Raw genomic sequence first — 20,697 nt, 5'->3', positions numbered from 1 at the left:
GTTGAAGAATGGTTGGACAAGATGGGATAAAGGTAAAAGGTAAAGGTATCCCCTGTGCAAGCACCGAGTCATGTCTGACCCTTGGGGTGACGCCCTCCAGCGTTTTCATGGCAGACTCAATACGGGGTGGTTTGCCAGTGCCTTCCCCAGTCATTACCGTTTATCCCCCAGCACCAAGCTGGGTACTCAAGCTGGGTACTCATTTTACCGACCTCGGAAGGATGGAAGGCTGAGTCAAACTTGAGCCGGCTGCTGGGATTGAACTCCCAGCCTCATGGGCAAAGCTTTCAGACGGCTGCCTTACCACTCTGCGCCACAAGAGGCTCTTAAGATGGGATACTTTGTATCAAAGGCAAGACTGACTAGCATGGTACGCAAAGAACTTCCAGAAAAATTTCAAAACCATTGGAAATGCTTTCTGGATTATCAAGAGACATAATTATCCATAAAAACACAGGATCATTGTAATTAGCCAACAAGTAGATAATGTTAAGATGAGACTGTATTTGAAAACTGACCTATTCTCCTCCCTCTTTTCCTGCACTGTATAATGTACATCAAACCCTTCACCCCCCATCCTTTCCATTAAATAAATTAAAAAAAAATTTTTTAAAGATGCCATTTTGACACAATTAACTCCCATGGAGAAAAATCAACAGCCACTAAAGGACATTAATATTTGACAGGCAGGAGGGCATTACCGGCCCCAGTGAAGACGCTTGCACCTTACGTTAGGTTGGCATAACCGGCCACAGCTTTATTGCTTACAATAACCATAGAGTGTTGGGATTGGAAAAGGTGAGAGCCTGTTCTGTGGTCAGCCGACCACACCCCGCATCCAATTCCCTAGTGGCCCTACCAGGATCCTTTCCCCATCTCCCAGCCGGGAGAGGGGATCCTTGGCCACAGGGCTTCCTACCTGGGAAGCGCCACCCAAGGTACCGCAGGGGGCGCACACCTCCATTGGTCCACCTCAGGCCACCCGGCTGCGTGGAGTCCTAGCCTTCTCCACGAAGGGTCAAATCCTCCACGCACGGCCACCTCTTAAGAGGTCCCAACCTGGGAGTCGGGCCGCAAGCCGTACTCCTCCAAAAACTCAGGCTCTCCCTATGCCACCCTGCCTGTCAGGATTGTAGAATCTCTGTCATAAATTAGCCTGAGTTCCTCCATGTCAGTTATATTACTAGATGGGGCCCGGCGCCTGCTAGTCCCGGCCTTGTAGTTTGTAAGCAATAAAATAGAATAGTGATGTTATGTTAACCTTATCTTGTTATGGGCGGAAAGGGTTGTTTGTCACCTCTTTCAAGGATGGGAGTTTGGAATCCTGTTTTGCTTTCACATATGTCTTTTCTCACTCACCTCCCCCCCTTGGGAACTGTCAAGTTTCGGGCGGGAGAAATGTATTGATAAGCTGAGGCAAATCTGGCTTCTAGTCAGATTTGACTTTTCAGTCCATTGCGTGTAGTGCTAATCAATAAAACTATTTTTCTTTTGAATAAGTTTTGTTGTGAGTTTCCTGTGCGCTTGACATCAAGTCAAATCTCACAACTCCTTTCACCTGCAAAATGCAGGGCGAGGGACATACTTTTTCTGAACCGGGAGAGGGCCTGGATTGGGACCTCTCCCAGGCCGAAGGTGCTGGTGCGGGGCCGCCCAGCTCGGCCATGATGCGGGCTGTCTCGGGGGCAACCCCGGGGCCCGAGGAATTTTTGGAACGTCACATCACCCAGCGCAGGCGATTGTCAAAATACGACCGCCCTACTGGGGATGAACGGTGGCCGGAGCACCTGGGACTGCCTAGCTACGCGCTGGAGCCTGTGGGTGAGACACAGGACTTGCAGTACAAGCTGGACAGGGTGACTAACTGGCTGCAGGACCTCTCGGGTCGGCTGGATCCGGAGGAGAGACGCCGAACACAACGCCTGCTTAAGGACGTGCTCGGTGGGGCTGCACACGATACCAGTGCGCGGAGAGAGAGCGGTGGGTTTGCACTGCAGGAACACGGCATGGCGGCCGCGCAAGCAACGACGGAGGCGGCTGAGGCGCTGGCCAGAGCCCGGGCTCAGCTAGAAATCGAAGCAGAGGCGGAAGCACGCGCAAGAGCGCAGAGGGAGAGAGAAGACGAAGGTGAGGAACGAGAGGACGAAGGCGGCGCCGGCGGCGACGGTGCTGGTGGAGACGGCGCGGACGGAGGCGAGGACGCAGCGGCGGCGGCAGCGGCACGGGCAGCGGCGGACGTCGCGGGAGCCGAGGCGGCGGCAGCAGCGGCGGCGCGTGAGGCAGCGCGGGCGGCCGCGCGGGCGGCAGCAGCGGCGCAGGCAGCGGAACGAGCGAGAGCGGCGGCTGGGAGAGGGCGAGGCATTGGCCGGGGTGCAAGACCCCCGGCCCCGGCCCCAGCACCGGCGGACTGGGGCCCAGGGCGCCTACCTGCCCACCTCCGTGGAGTAGAAATGCGGAACACCTATAAGTTCAAGGCAAAGTTTTCTGGGGACCCCTCCGACTTCCCCACGTTCCTGGTGCACCTCCAAGCCTACATGATGGACATGGGGTTCACTTTCCAAGATGACGCCGAACGAGTGCGTTTCGTGGGGCAAGCCCTGGAGGGCAAAGCCGCCAAATGGTTCGTGGATTTGTACCGTTACCACCCCCAAGCTACCCGCGACTACAACCATTTCATGAGGGCCCTGCGCCAGATGTACGTGGAACCGTTTGAACGGGAGACTGCGGAGAAGAAACTCCGGGCTCACCGGCAAGGAAAATTGTCAGTGGTTGAGTACGCCAGGGAATTTAAGGAGTTGGCTTCCTCGGTGCCGGACTGGACGGAGCCCCAACGTGTTCTGGCGTTTGTGGGGGGCCTCAATCCCACTCTGGCTGATAAGTGCCTCCTCCTGGAAGACCCACTCACCGTCGAAGGGTGGGTCCAGCTGGCCGGAGAAATGGAAAACCGCTTGGAGCGGGCCTCAATGGTGCAAGCACTGGCCGGGAAAACCATGGCGAAGACTTCCACCCCGGTGAAGACCAAGCCCCGAACCAAATTGGAACCGGCGGAGCGCACTCGGCGCATGGAGAAAGGGCTGTGCTTGGGATGTGGCCAAGCCGGGCACTTCCTCGCACACTGCCCAACGAAAGCGGCATCAACCCCGAAAGCTGCGAGCGGCGCCCCATCGAAAGCCCCGCCTGCCAAGAAAACCACCACGAAGAAAAGCGCCAAATCCCTCCTGGTGCCAGTGGCTGCCGTACCGGCGGTGGACGACTCGGAGGAGGGAAGCGGGCTGGAGGACGAGGATCAAGCTGAGGAGCAGTCGGGAAACGAGGACGGTCTGCTGTAAAGGCGCCCCGCCAGCAGGCCGCCAACAGGGGCAAACGCGTGGTGAGTGATTCCCCCTTGCTACTCCTACCGGCCAACCTTTCTAACCCCAGGTCGGGAAAGACGGTGGGAATCCGCTGTATCGTGGACTCGGGGTGCACCCAATCCCTAGTGAGCCCGGTACTGGCCGAGACTTTGGGGGTGGGGAAGGTGGCACTGAAGGAACCCTTGCCAATCACCCAGTTAGATGGGAAATGCGCTCCCGGAGGGGAAGCTACGGCAAAAACTCGCCCCATGGACTTGGACATAGAAAAACATTGGGAGCAAATCCAACCTTTGGTGGCCCCTCACTCTGCCTTCCCTTGTGTGTTGGGGTTGGATTGGCTGAGGGAACACGATCCCCTTGTGAAGTGGAAGGAAGGGACTGTGGAATTTACCTCCGCCGCCTGCGAGCAGCACACGCGGCAGCAGGGTCCTGCGGGATCCGGGGTGGTGGCTGCTTTGGGAGTAGGGGTGGACGCGCTCCCTCCTGAATATCGGGACTTTGGTGATGTGTTCGCGGAGGTGGAGTGCAACCAGCTCCCCCCCCACCGCAAAACTGACTGTGCCATCGAATTAAAGAAAGGAGAGCCTCTCCCCAAAGCCAAACTTTATTCCATGAGCCCGCGGGAGATGGCAGAGCTTAGAGAATTTCTGGATAAAAACCTAGCAAGGGGTTTTATTAGACCAGCCACATCTTCCTTGGCAGCCCCGGTCCTTTTCGTAAAAAAGAAGGACGGTTCGCTGCGGTTGTGTACCGACTACCGCGGGTTGAACGCGGTCTCCACCTGCAACGCCTACCCGCTTCCCCTGATAAAAGACTTATTGGGCCACTTGGGGAAGGCGCGCGTGTTCACGAAACTGGACTTAAGGGAAGCCTATTACCGAGTTCGAATCAAGAAGGGGCATGAATATTTAACGGCTTTTAATACGCCCCTGGGGCAGTTTGAATACACCGTAATGCCGTTCGGCCTCGCCGGCGCTCCGGGCGTGTTCATGAATATGATTAATGAAATTATGCATGATTTATTGTACCAAGGGGTGTTGGTTTACATTGATGATATTCTTGTGTATTCAGAGAATGTTGAGAGTCATGCTAAGCTGGTCCGCGAAGTGCTCCGCCGCTTGCGGAAGCACCACTTGTTTGCTAAACTGTCAAAATGTGAGTTCCACCGCGATGCAGTGGAGTTTTTGGGGTTCCGGGTCTCCCAGGCGGGGATCGAGATGGACCCTGGCAAAGTGCGTGATTTGCTGGTGTGGGAACCTCCCCGCACTAGGAGGCAATTACAAAGTTTCCTAGGATTCGCCAATTTTTACAGGACCTTCATTCCCAACTTTGCCAAGGTTGCGCTGCCCCTCACTGACTTGTTAAAAACCAAAGGGGGGAAGACAGCTAGCCGACCTGGGGCGCCTCTCCCTTGGACTCCCTCCTGTCAGGAGGCATTTGACAAGCTAAAGCTGTTATTTACGTCTGAACCTGTGTTGGCCCATGCCGACCCCTCTAAGCAATTTACAGTACAAGTAGATTCTTCGGACGTAGCAATGGGGGCCGTGATCCTCCAAGAGGGGAGGGACGGGAAATTGCACCCCCTGGCCTATTTATCAAAAAAATTTTCAGCTGCGGAAAGAAATTGGGCAATTTGGGAAAAAGAGGCGGCTGCAGTGAAATTGGCCCTTTCCACTTGGCGGCATTGGCTGGAGGGGTCAGCGATCCCGTTTGTCGTCTGGACAGATCATAAAAACCTTCAGGCACTCAAGCAGCCCCGCTCGCTTTCGGCCAAGCAAATGAGATGGGCGGAGTTTTTTGCTCGTTTCAACTTCTCCCTAAAGCATCTTCCTGGCAAACTGAATTTTTTGGCGGATGCACTATCGCGCCTGCCTCAGTACAATAGCAAACGAGACCCATTGGTAGATACCGTCTTTACCCCCGCCCAACTGGGGATGGCCGCTGTGACGCGCAGCCACACAAAGACTGATACGCCCATCCCAGGGGGCTGGGTCCAAAAGGAGTTGTCAACTGACCCAGAGTTTTGCTCCCTCCGCCCTGATCTGTCTGAGAAGGGGGGGCTCTTTTTCAAAGGCGAAAGACTCTTTGTGCCTGCCGTGGCCCGGGGAAAAGTTTTGAAACTTTGCCACGATGCAAAAACCGCTGGACATTTCGGTTTTGTGAAAACTCTGCACCTGGTCAGGAGACAGTATTGGTGGCCATCCTTACGTAAAGATGTGGAGAAATATGTGCAGGGGTGCCCCATTTGTATTGCCTCGAAACCAATTGGGGGCAAGAAGAAGGGACTTTTGCAACCACAGCCCACCCCCTCACGTCCATGGACTGATGTGACTATGGACTTTATTACAGACCTTCCCCCCAGCCAAGGGAACACTGTCATATGGGTAGTAGTGGATGCTTTTTCCAAACAGGCTCATTTCATCCCCTGTACGGGCGTGCCCTCAGCACCAAAACTGGCCTCTCTGTTTATTAAACACGTGGTACGTCTGCACGGGATCCCGACACGTGTTTTGACGGATCGGGGCCCCCAGTTCGTTTCCAAGTTCTGGAGGGAGCTTCTTAAACTATTAGGTGTGGAGCAAGCCCTCACCTCAGGCTATCACCCGGAGTCAAATGGCCAGACCGAAAGAGTAAACCAAATCCTGGAACAGTATTTACGCTGTTTCATCAATCACCAGCAGGATGACTGGGTTTCCTTGCTGCCACTTGCTGAGTTCGCCTATAACAATGGAGTCCACTCCTCAACTGGGGTATCGCCTTTCAAGGTGGTGTACGGAACTGATTTAATGTCAGCCCCCACCTGGGGACTTAGCTCCACGGAGGTTCCTGACATAAACAAATGGGCAGCATCCATCAGTATGGGCTGGCCAGAGATCGTTGCTAGCCTCAAAGAAGCCAAACATGCCTATAAGGCTCAAGCTGATAAAAAGAGGGTACCTGCTCCTGATTGGAAAGTGGGTGACCTAGCCTACCTGTCTACTAAGAACTTAAGGTGTCAGCAGAAGTCCAAGAAACTTGGCCCAAAGTATGTGGGGCCATTTAAAGTGGTGAAACTGATAAATAATGTGACTGTGGAGCTAGCTTTGCCAAAAACTTATAGGAATGTGCATCCGGTTTTTCATTCCAGCCTGCTGCGAAGAGCTCCAGCCCCGGACGAGTGGCACCCTCCTCCATCTATGCCTGTTCCAATTTACATCGATAAGGACACCCACTATGAAGTCAACCAAATCTTAGACTCTCGATTGCATAAGGGTCGCCTTCAATATTTGGTCGATTGGAAGGATTTCCCCTCTGGGGATAAAGAGTGGGTTGAGGCTGGGAATGTGAAGGCACCCCGCCTTCTCCGGGCTTTCCATCGAGCATTCCCTGATTGTCCTCGCCCGGTTGATGCCGGCTAGGTGGGGGAGTGAAGTTAGTTTTAATGCGGAGGGATGTCAGGATTGTAGAATCTCTGTCATAAATTAGCCTGAGTTCCTCCATGTCAGTTATATTACTAGATGGGGCCCGGCGCCTGCTAGTCCCGGCCTTGTAGTTTGTAAGCAATAAAATAGAATAGTGATGTTATGTTAACCTTATCTTGTTATGGGCGGAAAGGGTTGTTTGTCACCTCTTTCAAGGATGGGAGTTTGGAATCCTGTTTTGCTTTCACATATGTCTTTTCTCACTCACCTCCCCCCCTTGGGAACTGTCAAGTTTCGGGCGGGAGAAATGTATTGATAAGCTGAGGCAAATCTGGCTTCTAGTCAGATTTGACTTTTCAGTCCATTGCGTGTAGTGCTAATCAATAAAACTATTTTTCTTTTGAATAAGTTTTGTTGTGAGTTTCCTGTGCGCTTGACACTGCCCGCCATAAGCTGTGACATAATTAGCAACTAAACAACAAGAACAAAGTTCCACACCATTAACACTGGAACAAAAGGGGAGGGTGGGTGGGAAAGCCTCCTCCGCTCGCAGCTCCGGGTGGGGAAAGAGGCCGAGGCCAGCGCACGTGGCGCTTAAATAGCCTCCCTCTCCCCCCGCCCTTTACGTCCAACGTCGCGCGGGCTTCACGTGCCTCCCGGCACGACGCAACTTCGCGCCTCTTCTTCCTGGCGCCTGCTCCTCCGCCCGTCAAATGGTGGCCAGGTAAGTCTTTGCCTTCTAATATTTTTCTCGAAGGCCCTGACTCTTACTGGACATTTACTTTATGCAATGGTATAACAATAGATCCATCCTCAGTGATTAAACTGAATTGAACAACAAATGGAACAAACTATCTGTGAAGGGTGCCCCCTCTTGAACGTGCCAGGCAGCTCACCCTTCTTTTCCATCTTTCCTTGCAGGTACGTAGGTTATGAAGAAACCACACAGCAGGAACAGTCTTCCAGGTGAGTAAAGATTTATTCCAGCTCTACTACACACCATGCATACACCAACACTCCTAGGCAACAACCACCACCCCACACCTTTCCTGTGACTCTATTTATTCCCCTCTAGGCCCCGCCCCCTTGCTATATATACCTAGTTCCACACCCCTAATCACCTAATCACGTTCCTCCTGCGCCTTGGGTGTTTCCTCTTTCCTCCTGTGCCTCCCCGGCGCTCTCCCTGATCCCCTCTGTGCTGCCCTTGCGCTGCCTGACCCGAGGCCTAGCCCTTCCTCGTGGTGCCAGTCCTAGTCCTCTGGACCCACCACCAGCCAGCATACTCTGCCCTGCCTTACCCTCCTTGTTTGTATCACTCTTTCCCCATGCCCATGCCTCGGTCGAATCCCCCCACTCCGTATTTGACTCCCCAGGTTTGTTCTCTCTCTCTATGCTCTCCTGATGCTGTCTGCCTCTTCCAATCCAGCCACAGCAGCACACGCTGGTCTCTCCATGTCCTTCTGCCGCTGCCAAGCCTGTTGCTGTGCCAAAGTCCTCGCTGAGACCCCTCCGCGTTCAGCCGCTGCTCCAGACCCTCTCCACGGCCCAGGTAAGTCAATTCTCTGGGATTGCTGCTCATAATATACATTGTCTTTTCCTTTTTTAGGTTTTTCCCTTTCAAGTCCGGGTGGGCCCGCACACTATCAACAAAGTTTATTAGTGTGTTAACGTACACTTGATACTGCGCTTTTGGAAACATGAGCAAGTGGTTGTTTTGCTTTATTGAAAACTTTATGGAATTATTTGCATTGAGAGTTTTGATTTAAAATCCCACCCCCCAAGTTGGCTTCACTTCTAAACACAAGTAGCCTATATAGAATCTGGCCAGAGATACAAATGAAAGAAATATGGGTAAAGTCACAATACCTATGCAGAGTTACTCTGGTCTAAATCTACTGCAATCAGTGAGCACAGACTGAAGAAACTTTGTATAGGATTACACTGTAAGAACCAACAGAAGTATATAAGTATGAAAATGACTTAAGGCCATAAGTGAAGGTACAACTAAGCATGGAAAAGATTGCACACTCTTGTTGTTGTTACACCTGAACACCTGAACATTTCTAACATATAATGCTTAGTTTCCTGGCATTGGGCTATTTTTGCAAAATGATGAGATGATGAGAATTGAAAATGCATCAGTCACCATGTTAAAACAACAACAATAATTATTAATTTTTAACCCACCTTTCCTCATCACTCAGGGCAGGTATGAACATTTAAAAACTCATACAGGTTTAGAATTAAAACACTGAATTTCCAAATGCTCCAATTAAAATTCCCTGACAGAGGATGTTTGATAAAGAAGTTGATATTCTAGTCCTCTTCCTCCTCTAGTGATGAGGTCAGCCTCCTTGCTGCCAATACTTGGTGCTGGATCTGGAACACTCGGTGCTAGATCTGATCCTGATAGATTAGTTTCTTGGTCAAATGCCAGACCTTCCTATCCATTGGCCTCTTCCATAAGAACAGAGCTATCTGTGGGGACCGTCCATCTCATTTGGTCAACATGACGCCTATAGACCCTCCCATCTGGCATTACTGCCCTGTAAGACACTGGACCTGTCGCCTCCTGGACTTCCGCTGGTAACCACATAGGCCCATTTGCATAATTCCGGATATACACCCTGTCAGATGGAAAAAACAGCCTTGGTTCCCGACCTCTCAACTTCCCCCCAGGCACCTTGGGTTCCCCCAAATCCAGATGCAATCTGTCCAGCAATGTTGTCAGGTGGCGGCGCATCAATAATTCCGCTGGGCGACAACCAGTGGACACACAAGGTGTCACATGATGTGCTAGCAGGAAACTTACATGCTGCTGGCCCCAGTCCCCGTGCACCAGATGTGCTAGTGAGTCCTTAGTTGTCCTCACCATGCGTTCTGCTTGGCCATTGGTCACCGGACGGAAGGGCGCCAAGAAAATTTGACCTTATACGGGCCCACACAATCTATATGAAGCCTAGACCAGGGCCCCCTGGCCGTCTCCCATGGATGCACCAGGACATGGGCTGCAAGCGGCCGGGACTCCTGGCAGGCAGCACACCTCTGCACCCACCCTCTGCAATGTCCGTGTCCATTTTTGGCCACCAGACATAACTATAGGCCAGTGCCTTCATCCGCACCATGCCAGGATGGCCAATGTGAAGTGCTGATAGCACTCGTGACCACAGCTGCTCCACAATGATCAGTCTTTCCCCCCACAATAGACACCCTTTGTGTACAGACAGTTCTGTACGCCTTGACGCAAATGGCACTAACTGTTCCCCTGGCACCTGTGCCGGCCACCCCCCTCCATGCCCAGTTCAAAACCCTGGCCATTACTGGGTCTTTTGCGGACGCAGCCGCAATATCTCCCGCATGAAGCAGTGGGGCTGGCAAGGTCTCCAGCAACATGACCCCATGTGCCAGGGAAGGGTCCTCGGCTGGTGTTGATAATGGGAGCCTACTTAAGGCACCGACATGGATCATCCTGGCCCCAGGTCCATACTCCAACTCATAATTATAATCACTCAAAAATATAGCCCAATGGAGTACCCGGGGGGACAGAATTTGAGGAGTCTGCCTATGAGGAGCAAACAAACCCAGCAGGGGCTTATGGTTGGTTAAGATGGTAAATGGGGAGCCATAACAAAAATCATGAAATTTCCACACCTCCACAACCATGGCTAGGGCCTCCCTACCTATCTGGGCATAATTCCTCCCCACTGCCAAAAGCATGCGGGAATAATATGCAAGCGGGGTCTTGCGGCCATCTGCTAACCCAGTGGTCCCCAACCTTTTTGTCACCGGGGACCACTCAACGCTTGACAATTTTACTGAGGCCCAGTGGGGGGGGGGTAGTTTACTCCTCTACTCTCAACCACTGCCCTAACGCTCTCTGATTGCTATGGTAATGTTTAAACATCCCTTCAAAATAAGGTACAGACACGCCACAACAATGAACATAAGGAACATTTTATTTTCATGGAAATTTTAACTCATGACAATGACAAATCAATGGGAACCCGGAGCTTGTTTCACTGCAATGAGATAGTTCCATCTGGGAGTGATGAGAGACAATGACACCCAAAGTGTGTTGTAAAGGGCCGGGGGGGGGGGGAGAAGGCGTCCTTTGCGGCCCACCTCCAATTAGTCAACGGACCACATGTGGTCCGGAGCCCACAGGTTAGGGATCGCTATGCTAACCTATGACTTAACACGGCCCCTACCCCATGAGGAGAGGCATCACATGCCAAGATCAGAGGAAGTGCCTCATCGTAGTGTGTTAACACACTCACAGAGGACAGCAAGTTCTTCACATCTGCAAATGACCTATCCAACAGTCGATGTAGCGGCTCTGCCAATGACGCCTTATTGAGCAAAAAACAATGATAAAAATTAAGGAGGCCCAAGAAGGCCTGGAGCTCTTGCTTCGACCAGGGGGTGGGTGCCTCTCGGATGGCTCTGAGCTTACCAGGGGTTGGGTGGATGCCTGCCACATCAATCAAATACCCTAAGAATTCAACATGGGGTACCCCAAATTCACATTTCTCCCTATTCACAGGCAAACCTGCTGTTTCAAAGTGCTTTAACACTTCCCCCAGCCTTTCCACCAGCTGTGCCTCAGTTTCCACCATCACTGGGACATCATCAAAATACGGCACTGTTCGCTTCAGCCCCTTTAAGAGATCTTCAATCAACTGTTGGAAAATTCCCAGAGCCACACTAACCCCAAACTGTAGCCTGTTTACCTTAAAAGCCCCCTTGTGAGTGACTATAGTCTGGGCCTCAGTGGAAGCGGCATCCACCGACAACTGCTGGTAAGCCTGTGCCAAGTCCAACTTGGCGAACAGCTTTCCATCTGCCAAGGAGGCCAATAGGTGACTAATTATGGGCACTGGGAATGCATGCGGGCGAAGGGCTTGATTAATAGTACATTTATAATCAGCACAAATTCAAATTTCACCATTATCCTTTACTGGAGTGACGATGGGAGTCTCCCACCTCGCATATGATACAGGCTCCAGCACCCCGTGTTCCACTAGCTGATCTAACTCGGCCTCTATTTTATGTTTGAGGGCAAATGGTACATGCCGTGGATTGAGCCTGATTGGAGCCACCCCTGGATCCAGTGCTAAGGAGACTGGGGGCCCCCAGTACTGCCCCAGCTTCCCATCAAACACGGAGGCAAACCGGTGGAATAAAGCATCAAAGGCCCCCACGGTGATGCCAAGGGGGCCAAACCAGTCAAATCCCAGGAGACTAGTACGTTGCCCAGGCACCACCACCAAGGTCAGGCTGCCCTTAAACTAATTAAACTCCACTACCACCCGGGCTTTTGCCATCACCGGCACCCAATTCCTCTAGAAATCAGTCAGAGGCAAACCCCTCTCTAACTGCAAACCCCCATTCAGTCGGATGCGCTCAAACAAGGACTCCGCGATGATTGAAAAAGCGGAACCGGAGTCCACCTCCTTGTTACAGGGCAGACCGTTGAGCTTCACTTGGACTGTGATCTTCCGAGCTGACTCCTGCCGCAAATTCTGGTCCAGGTATTCGGGTTCTCATTCTTCTTCCACGGCCACTTCACAGGCTCTGGAGCTTGACTGTGACCATGCCTTGCCTTTCACTTGTGTCGTGTTGGAGCCTCTCTTTGCTCCGCAGACCCTTTCAATATGCCCTCGCTTCTTACAGGCACAGCACCGCACCTCCCTGAACCTGCATGAGCTCCTGGCAAGGGGCCCTCCACAGCTCCCACACCATTGGGGGCTCTCTGCCCTCTCTCTGTGCTCTTCTGTTGGTGCTTTATGGGCCAGCACAGCTCCTGGCCGCAGGCGGTGGATCTCATCCCCTGGCGGCTCCTCCGGCTCTCCTGTCAGACCCCTAGGGCCTCGTGCCTGCCTGACTGCTCGCGTGCTGGCCTCCGCCGCCTCAGCTGCCAGTACCTCGTCCACAGCGGCCTGGAAAGTAAGTGACTGTCGGGCAAACAGCTTCCTTTGCGTTGCCTCATCCCGAAGACCACAGACTAGTCTGCCTTGCAGGGCCTCTTCGAGGTCTCGGAAGTTGCAATGCTGGACCAGTTGCCTCAATTCAGCGACGTACGAGGCAATGCTTTCACCCGGCTTCTGCCTCCGTGCAATTTCCGAGGGCCGGGGGGTGAAGTGGGCGGTCAGCGTGGCCAGAACATTCTCTATGGAGGTTGCTGTCAATAGGGCCGGGGCCACCAGAGCCTTTGCCAGTTCATAAGTCCGGGCCTCGCACACACTGAAGAAAAGTGCCCTCCTCCCGTCGGCGTCAGTGATGCCGTTTGCAATGGCATAAAATTCAAACCGCTCGATGTAGCTTTCCCACTTCCCTGGGTCGGACACGTTGAACTCTTAAATGTGTCCTTGTGTTGACATTCCTTCTCTCTCACTCTCTCTCTGTGGGCCAAAATCCCATTCTCGTCGCCAGTATCAAATAGTGAGAGAGACATGCGTTCTACAAAACCCTTCATTAACGCACAGGGGCACCTAACAACCGGCAACTAATAAAACGCATGCGCAACTTAAATAGTCTCAATACAAAGGAATCGTCTGCAGAGCCTTAAAGGGGCAGTTGCCCAATTAACTCAATACATTACAGTATTGTACTCAGTACATTACAATACATTATTTTATTTTGGGCCTCGACCATAAGCCTCCTTGAATAGCTCCATCTTGCAGGCTCTGCAGAAATGATTTAGGTCTCTCAGGATCCTTCTGATCTCTCCCAGGAGCATATTTCACCAGGCTGGGGCAAGGGCTGAAAAATCATAAATATTCAAAAAAGGGTAGAGCTGGGTTTGATTAAGTCTATTAAGAAGTCAGACAAGTTAATCATTAATAACGTATTAACAGGCTAGAATGTTCCCGGCCGTGCGGGAACACTGTGATAGATGACACATGCAAACACATTTCTTTCTGGCAAATAAAGTGGCCACAGCTTTATTGCAAAACCTGTGTTGGCATAACCAGAAAAGAGTGGGGGGAGCCCCTTCCAAATGGCAAGTGACCTATCCAAAGCCACACACAAACACCAGCAGGCCAACCATTTCAGGGAACCTAGTGACACCTGTGGTCGTGCTTACCCCCACCATTAGGCCTGCTGGGCCCCACGGTTGCTCTTGGTGGAGGCCCTAGAGAACCAGGAATGGGCCGCAGTACATGGTGGGAGGCGGGGAAGTCGGGGGGCGGGGAGGGGGAGCGAGCCCAGTGGCACACGCTCCTTGCAGCCGGATTCAGGATTTTGATTCAAAATAGGACATGGAAGATTTTAGACTAACTTTAACTGCCCTATACTTTTGCCAGTTCGAAAGCACGGCACTGAATTATGTCAATATTCAACAAAAATGCTGTTGTCTTTCTGCTCCTTTTTCAGAATGGTCAAAACATGAACTGTGACTAATATTACGGCATTAGAAAAAAAAGGCTGTGAACATAACTAGTTGCATTAAAATAAGTCTGAGGCAAAAGAGCAAGGCAGGCCTATATTCCATAACACGAAAATAAGTACTGCCAGTAAATGGCTTGCATTTTAGGGCTGACATGCTAAAAGTGTTTGGGAGGGACACACTTTTTCAGTGGCTTTTTTTTTAGTAGTCAAACATTTGTGTGTGTGTGTGTGCGCGTGTGTGTGTTTACACACAAATACCCCTATTTTAGAAAAACACTTAGCCAGAGGAAAAGGGATATGTTGTGAGAGATAAATTATGCAGATAATTTTTCATTAGGCATACACAGAGAAAAGTACAAAGGACATACATTTCCTCAGGGATGCACCTCTGAAACAAGAGTCTGGCAGAAAATAAAAAATGAGGAAAAGGGGAGGTAGGGGGAGGATCAGATCAGAAACAGAGCCTCTTCTGGCAGACTTTAGCTCAGAGCTGGGATGAGAGTGAATGAGCAAAACGCTGTGCCACAGGCTGTTCCTTCTGATGGAGCTCGGCATGACTGTCACTTATTGAGGTTACCACTCCCTGCTTGTTGGGGCAATGCTTTGACCCCATGAAAGAAAATGCCACAGACAGGAGAATGAAAATGGAGGGGAAGGGGAGAAATAAAGTAAGTGAAAGAGTCTTAGCACATGAAAGAGGAACCATGTGGAAATGAACTGGCAGCTTTTTTTTTACCAGGCAGGTTGCCTTTGCTGGAAGGTTTGAGAGACTTAGGCACTTTGCCTCCTGTGGTATAGTGCCCAGTCTTCATTGGGCATGTGCTCTTTATTGCTTTGTTGCTTTTTTCAGTAAGAGAAAATACCGTATATAAATTTTATTTGCAGTATATTTATAGCCAGCCCCTCTTGATTTAGCCATCTCATATCATGGACTGGCCCCACCCCTTTCTCTGCCCATAGTGCCCTTACTGCTTTATTTTTACCACTCCACAGGTTTACAGATCCTGGTAATTGCTTCCCTTGCTCTTGACACTAGTATTTCTACAGTTCTAGAGTTATCCCTGAGTTATCCTTGATTAAGGCATGTTTTTTTTTGTTACAGGGATAAAATATTGCAATATATTTCTCCACAGGTTTACAATTTGATCTACTCATATCCATCTGTTATTCACAATGTTTTATGTATAAAACATGATACATTCAAAACAAATTGATTTGTCCAGTACCTAAACCAACCAGAGATGTGAGAGTGGATGCTATTGACTCCTGTCTGCTAAAATAGAATGTATGACTATCTTCTCCTGTGTTTTTCTTTAAGATAGAAAGAGTCTTCAATTAAAAATGGCTTTTCAGTTAGGAAAGATGTTTTGGAAGGAGATAAGTATTTCTTTGTTGAAGAAGATCTTTTATCTTGGAGAAAGAGAGGCAGAAGGGGAAGGCTTCAGCAATGGGGCAGAGAAATTTTTATGCATGGTATTCTCTAAGTGATTCCTCATTCCTGTCCTATGTTTTAATTGTTGTTTTCAAAGTCAAAGTTAAACACTTTTATTGGCATAAACATAGCAAAACAGCTATATAAAAGACAAGGTAATTCAGATCCCAGGTTACTTGGAAAGAATCCTGTGGAGGAATTTTGAAATGCCTTCAGTTACTTCAGGATTGTGATCCAGTAAAAGAGAGTGCACTACTGTTGAGGGACCGTAAATCTTGCTCGCCCACATGAGAGGATATAAGTAACATTCTCTGAGATGGTTGTGTTGCTCACAAAAGAGAACGTGTTCCATCGACTCAGGTTTCTTGGCAGGACATGAGCAGAGTCTATAAGCATATCGGATTTTAGCATATTGACCTTTAGTCACTGCCATTGGTAGGAGGTCTAGCCTTGTTAGCATAAAAAATTGCTTCAGAGATGACGATTTTAAAGATGTGTAGTACTCCAAGATCCTTCTTGCTGGGGCAAGCAAAGATTTCAAAGAAGATGGGAGAGCATGTTCTGCGTGCTCTGGTGATAGTATTCTGATAGTCAATATCCAAGATTTGTTGCCAGCTGGTATTGTAAGCTTGGTTCTCTTCAAGGTTCTCCAAGAGTTCAATAGACAGGCCTATAGACTTTAGTTTGGTGTTAATCTTCATGAACCAAGGTGATGGAAACTTATCGGACAACATAAGGTAGACTAAGCTCCCAGCTTAGGCACTAAAGTTCAGGTGGAGCCAGCATTTAAAGATACGGAGCCAGGCTAGAGAGCCCAGTTGGGTGACACTGGTCTCCAAGTATATTATGGAGGCATAAATGCACTTGGGGAGATCCAATAATCCACGAAGAAAGACAAATTGCAGTCTTTCTACTCCTACAGGGAGGTCTATGCCCCATACTAGTATGCCGAAGAAAAAATTTGGGATCAGCATAGTCTGAAAAATCTTAATAGGGAGGTTTTGACCTCCCTTAGAAATTGCATTCACCTTGAGATTTGTGCAGGTTGATATTTGGTTCCAGTTTAGGGTCCATTTCAAAGAGTGGTGCAAATGGACTCCTAAGTATTTAAAATGGTGCACTTGCTCAATTAAATGTTCATTTATTTTCTACATGGAGAGCTTTCTGGATTTAGAAAATATATAAATATTTTTCGAATCATAGAATAATAAGAGTTGAAAGGGACCTCATGGGTCATCTAGTCCAACCCCCTTCACTATGCAGGACACTCACATCCCAATTGATCATCTACCGTAACCTGCCACCCCTTTGCCTTCAATCTTCACAAACCAAGGTGATAGAAACTTATTGGACAACTTAAGGTAGACTAAGCTCCCAGCTTGGGCTCTAATTGATTTGGTGAAGTTGATCTAGAGTTGGTTTTGATTGCAATAGTTGGAGAAAACTTGGAAAGGAGGACTGCATCATCCACATACAAAAGGAGGGGGACCGGAGAGCTTCCCAGCATTGGGGCATGGCAGTGGATCACCGCAATGGATGGCAACGGATGGCAGTGGATTCCTGCAAAATTTTAGCTAGATCGGATACAAAAAGGGGCTAGATCGCAGCCCTGTTTAACACCTTTGTTGGCAGATATTCTATCTGAAAGTTTCCCATCCCTGGCACTGTGGATTCGGCAGCCAGTATTGGTATGAAGGTTGCAAATGAGGTGCAAAAGTCTGGAATCCATTCCCATGTCTGATAATGTTTTCCATAGTTAAGTTCTAGGGATGGAATTGAAAGCAGCTTGCAGGTCAAGAAAGGCAATTTGCCACAGGTGTATTTAGCCACAAGATGGTAGAGGGTCAGGGCGTGATCGAGAATGGACTTTCCCGTCATGAAACCAATCTGTTCTGGCCCTACCTTGGTAGCTGACTGCTCCACTAATCTGGATCTAAGATGTCTGGCATAGATTTTTCCAGGGACAGAAATGAGACTGATAGGTCTGTAGTTAGCTAGGAGGGTTGGGCTGCCTTTTTTGAAAATCGAAACAACTACCGCTTCTTTCCAGGAGGCAGGGAAGGAACTGCAGGAATTCATTTTAGTGAAAGAGAAGCAAGAAGAGGGGCCCAATAGTTGGCAAATTTTTGAAAGATTTCTGGTGGGAGGCCATCAGGGCGCCTTGCCGTATCAGAGTTTGGAAATGAGTTCTCTGATTTCATTATCTTTGACTGGAGACCAGTAGGGAGACCCGGGTGTTAGCAATTCTTCATTCCCATCAGGTGGCAGATGTGATCATAGAAGACTTTGGAGAAATGATCCATCCAAGATTCCATATTAATAGTGGAGTTTGGTGCAGATCGAGTGCCTCCGAGGCACGGGCCCACAAGTTGCCAGAACAGCCGATTGTCACAAATTTTTAGAGCCCGTGTTAGGTTATTTTAGGCCTTGGTTAGGGTTAGTTATTTTTTGGATTTAGTCAAGCTGTAAAATTTCTTTCTGGCTTCAAAATATTCTTTGAACCCTTTGGATGTGTTTATATATTTACTATAACTAAACATTACCACTCTAATGGCAGAAAGTGAAATGGCAGAAAGTGAAGAGGAACTAAAGAGCCTGTTGATGCGGGTGAAGGAGGAGAGTGCAAAAGTTGGCTTGAAACTCAACATCAAGAAAACAAAGATCATGGCAGCCGGCCCTCTCAATTCCTGGCAAATAGATGGGGAAGAAATGGAGATAGTGACAGATTTTATTTTCCTCGGCTCCAAGATCACTGCAGATGGGGACTGCAGCAAAGAAATTAAAAGACGCTTGCTCCTAGGGAGGAAAGCTATGGCAAATCTAGACAGCATCCTAAAAAGCAGAGACATCAGCCTACCAACAAAAGTGCGTTTAGTCAAGGCTATGGTATTCCCAGTTGCAATGTATGGCTGCGAAAGTTGGACCATAAGGAAGGCCGAGCGTCAAAGAATTGAGGCTTTTGAACTCTGGTGCTGGAGAAGAGTCTTGTGAGTCCCTTGGACTGCAAGGCGAACAAACCGGTCAGTCCTAGAGGAGATCAGCCCTGACTGCTCTTTAGAAGGCCAGATCCTGAAGATGAAACTCAAATACTTTGGCCACCTCATGAGAAGGAAGGACTCCCTGGAGAAGAGCCTAATGCTGGGAGTGATCGAGGGCAAAAGAAGAAGGGGACGACAGAGAATGAGGTGGATGGATGGAGTCACTGAAGCAGTAGGTGCAAACTTAAAAGGACTCCAGGGAATGGTAGAGGACAGGAAGGCCTGGAGGATCATTGTCCATGGGGTCGCGATGGGTCGGACACGACTTCGCACATAACAACAAATAACTAAACAGTTTCTTCAGCTTCTGTTTCTCAACCCTACAGTGTTTATCAAACCAGCAATGTGCAGAGTCCGAAGGATATGGTTTTTGGCAGGGATACCTGTTCAGGCACAGTACAGCTGATTGAATAGCAAGGGTCAAGTAGTTTTGAAGGCCATCGTTGATGGTACTAGCCACTACCATGCAGTGGCGAAGTGCAAGTGAGGCATTTTTCTCCAAAAGGTCATGGGCTTGCTCCTCAGATTTGGTAGACCATCTGTGAGAAATAATCTGTTTGGCTGTGACATGAGCAAACATATGTTCAGGGCAGTTTGGGCTTGTTAAGATTAGGGTTAGTGGGAGATGGTCACTCTCTGTGCATATGCCAACTTGAAAGTTGATGGTGTTTCCTTTCAGGATAGAGGGGATGATAATATAATCATTTACACTTGTTCCATGTCTTGAACGTAAACTCACCTGTTATGTCTCCTATACTGCATCCATTAAATATAATTTTATTTGCAGGGAGGCAATGATAAATCAAATTATGTGCAGCTGTATTTAGCTCTTTGTCTTTGGAATCCCAGGTAAAAGAGAGGGTATCTGAGCAGACTTCATCCGGGTTTAAATCAATATAGTTATATAGTTCCATATTAGGGATATGCGATTCGGCCTTGGAAACGTCCGTATCGGCCGAATCGCTGCTCCTTCAGACCTTTCTGAATCGAAAACGGTCCAAATTGAGCCTCTATGGGTTTAAAAATGGCCAAATTACCTTGATTTGGTAATTTGGTAATTTGGTTGTTGGCTGCCCCAGGCTCCTAGCTGCTCTGGGTTTTTTTTCTTCCTGCCGAAAATGGCGGCAGGGGGGGAATGGAAGAGTGAGTGGCCAATCAAAACGCCTGTAGCTTTTCAGCTCAGGCATTTTGGCCACTCAGAGAAGCTCTTTTATTTTTAAATCCCCCTGTGCTTTGTAGCCTGCCCGTGAGGCTACTTAAAGCCAGGGTCTGGCTGTTGGAGCTCACTGCTGCTGTGAGCTCCGGCTGTGTGGTTGAGTGCTGCTGACCCAGAGTCTGCCTGCCTCCCATGCTGCCTTGGCTGAGCCTGCCTGTTGGCTGAGGATCATCGCCCATCGCTGGAGAAGACTTCTCAGAGTTTGATTTAGAGAGTTTTTTTCCTGTCCTCTCTTCTATTCTATTTTTCTATTTTTACCTCCCTCTTCTCCCTCTCCCTCCTTCCTCTTTTTCAAAATTTTGTTGGGAGGGGGTCTGAGGGGGGGGACTGACTGGTTTGTTCGCCTTGCAGTCCAAGGGACTCACAAGACTCTTCTCCAGCACCAGAGTTCAAAAGCCTCAATTCTTTGACGCTCGGCCTTCCTTATGGTCCAACTTTCGCAGCCATACATTGCAACTGGGAATACCATAGCCTTGACTAAATGCACTTTTGTTGGCAGGGTGATGTCTCTGCTTTTTAGGATGCTGTCTAGATTTGCCATAGCTTTCCTCCCGAGGAGCAAGCATCTTTTAATTTCTTTGCTGCAGTCCCCATCTGCAGAGATCTTGGAGCCCAGGAAAATAAAATCTGTCACTATCTCCATTCCTTCCCCATCTATTTGCCAGGAATTGAGAGGGCCGGATGTCATGATCTTTGTTTTCTTGATGTTGAGTTTCAACCCAACTTTTGCACTCTCCTCCTTCACCCGCATCAACAGGCTGTTTAGTTCCTCTTCACTTTCTGCCATTAGAGTGGTATCATCTGCATATCTGAGGTTCTTGGTATTTCTCCCTGCAATCTTGATCCCAATTTGTGACTCCTC

General features: G+C 49.3%; 1 long non-coding RNA gene across 1 annotated transcript in view; it reads left to right on the top strand.

Moving 5' to 3' along the window:
* LOC143832294 (uncharacterized) overlaps nt 1-20,697 on the top strand; it is a 73,033-nt gene that overhangs the window by 35,801 nt on the left and 16,535 nt on the right. Inside the window, exons 2-3 of the long non-coding RNA XR_013229189.1 lie at nt 7,676-7,720; nt 8,184-8,306. This is a non-coding gene — a long non-coding RNA (uncharacterized LOC143832294). The remainder of the gene's footprint in view (nt 1-7,675; nt 7,721-8,183; nt 8,307-20,697) is intronic.

This window comes from Paroedura picta, chromosome 3 (genome assembly GCF_049243985.1).
Source record: "Paroedura picta isolate Pp20150507F chromosome 3, Ppicta_v3.0, whole genome shotgun sequence".
In the NCBI taxonomy this organism is placed as follows: domain Eukaryota; kingdom Metazoa; phylum Chordata; class Lepidosauria; order Squamata; family Gekkonidae; genus Paroedura; species Paroedura picta.
This window is presented reverse-complemented; position numbering and strand designations above follow the sequence as displayed.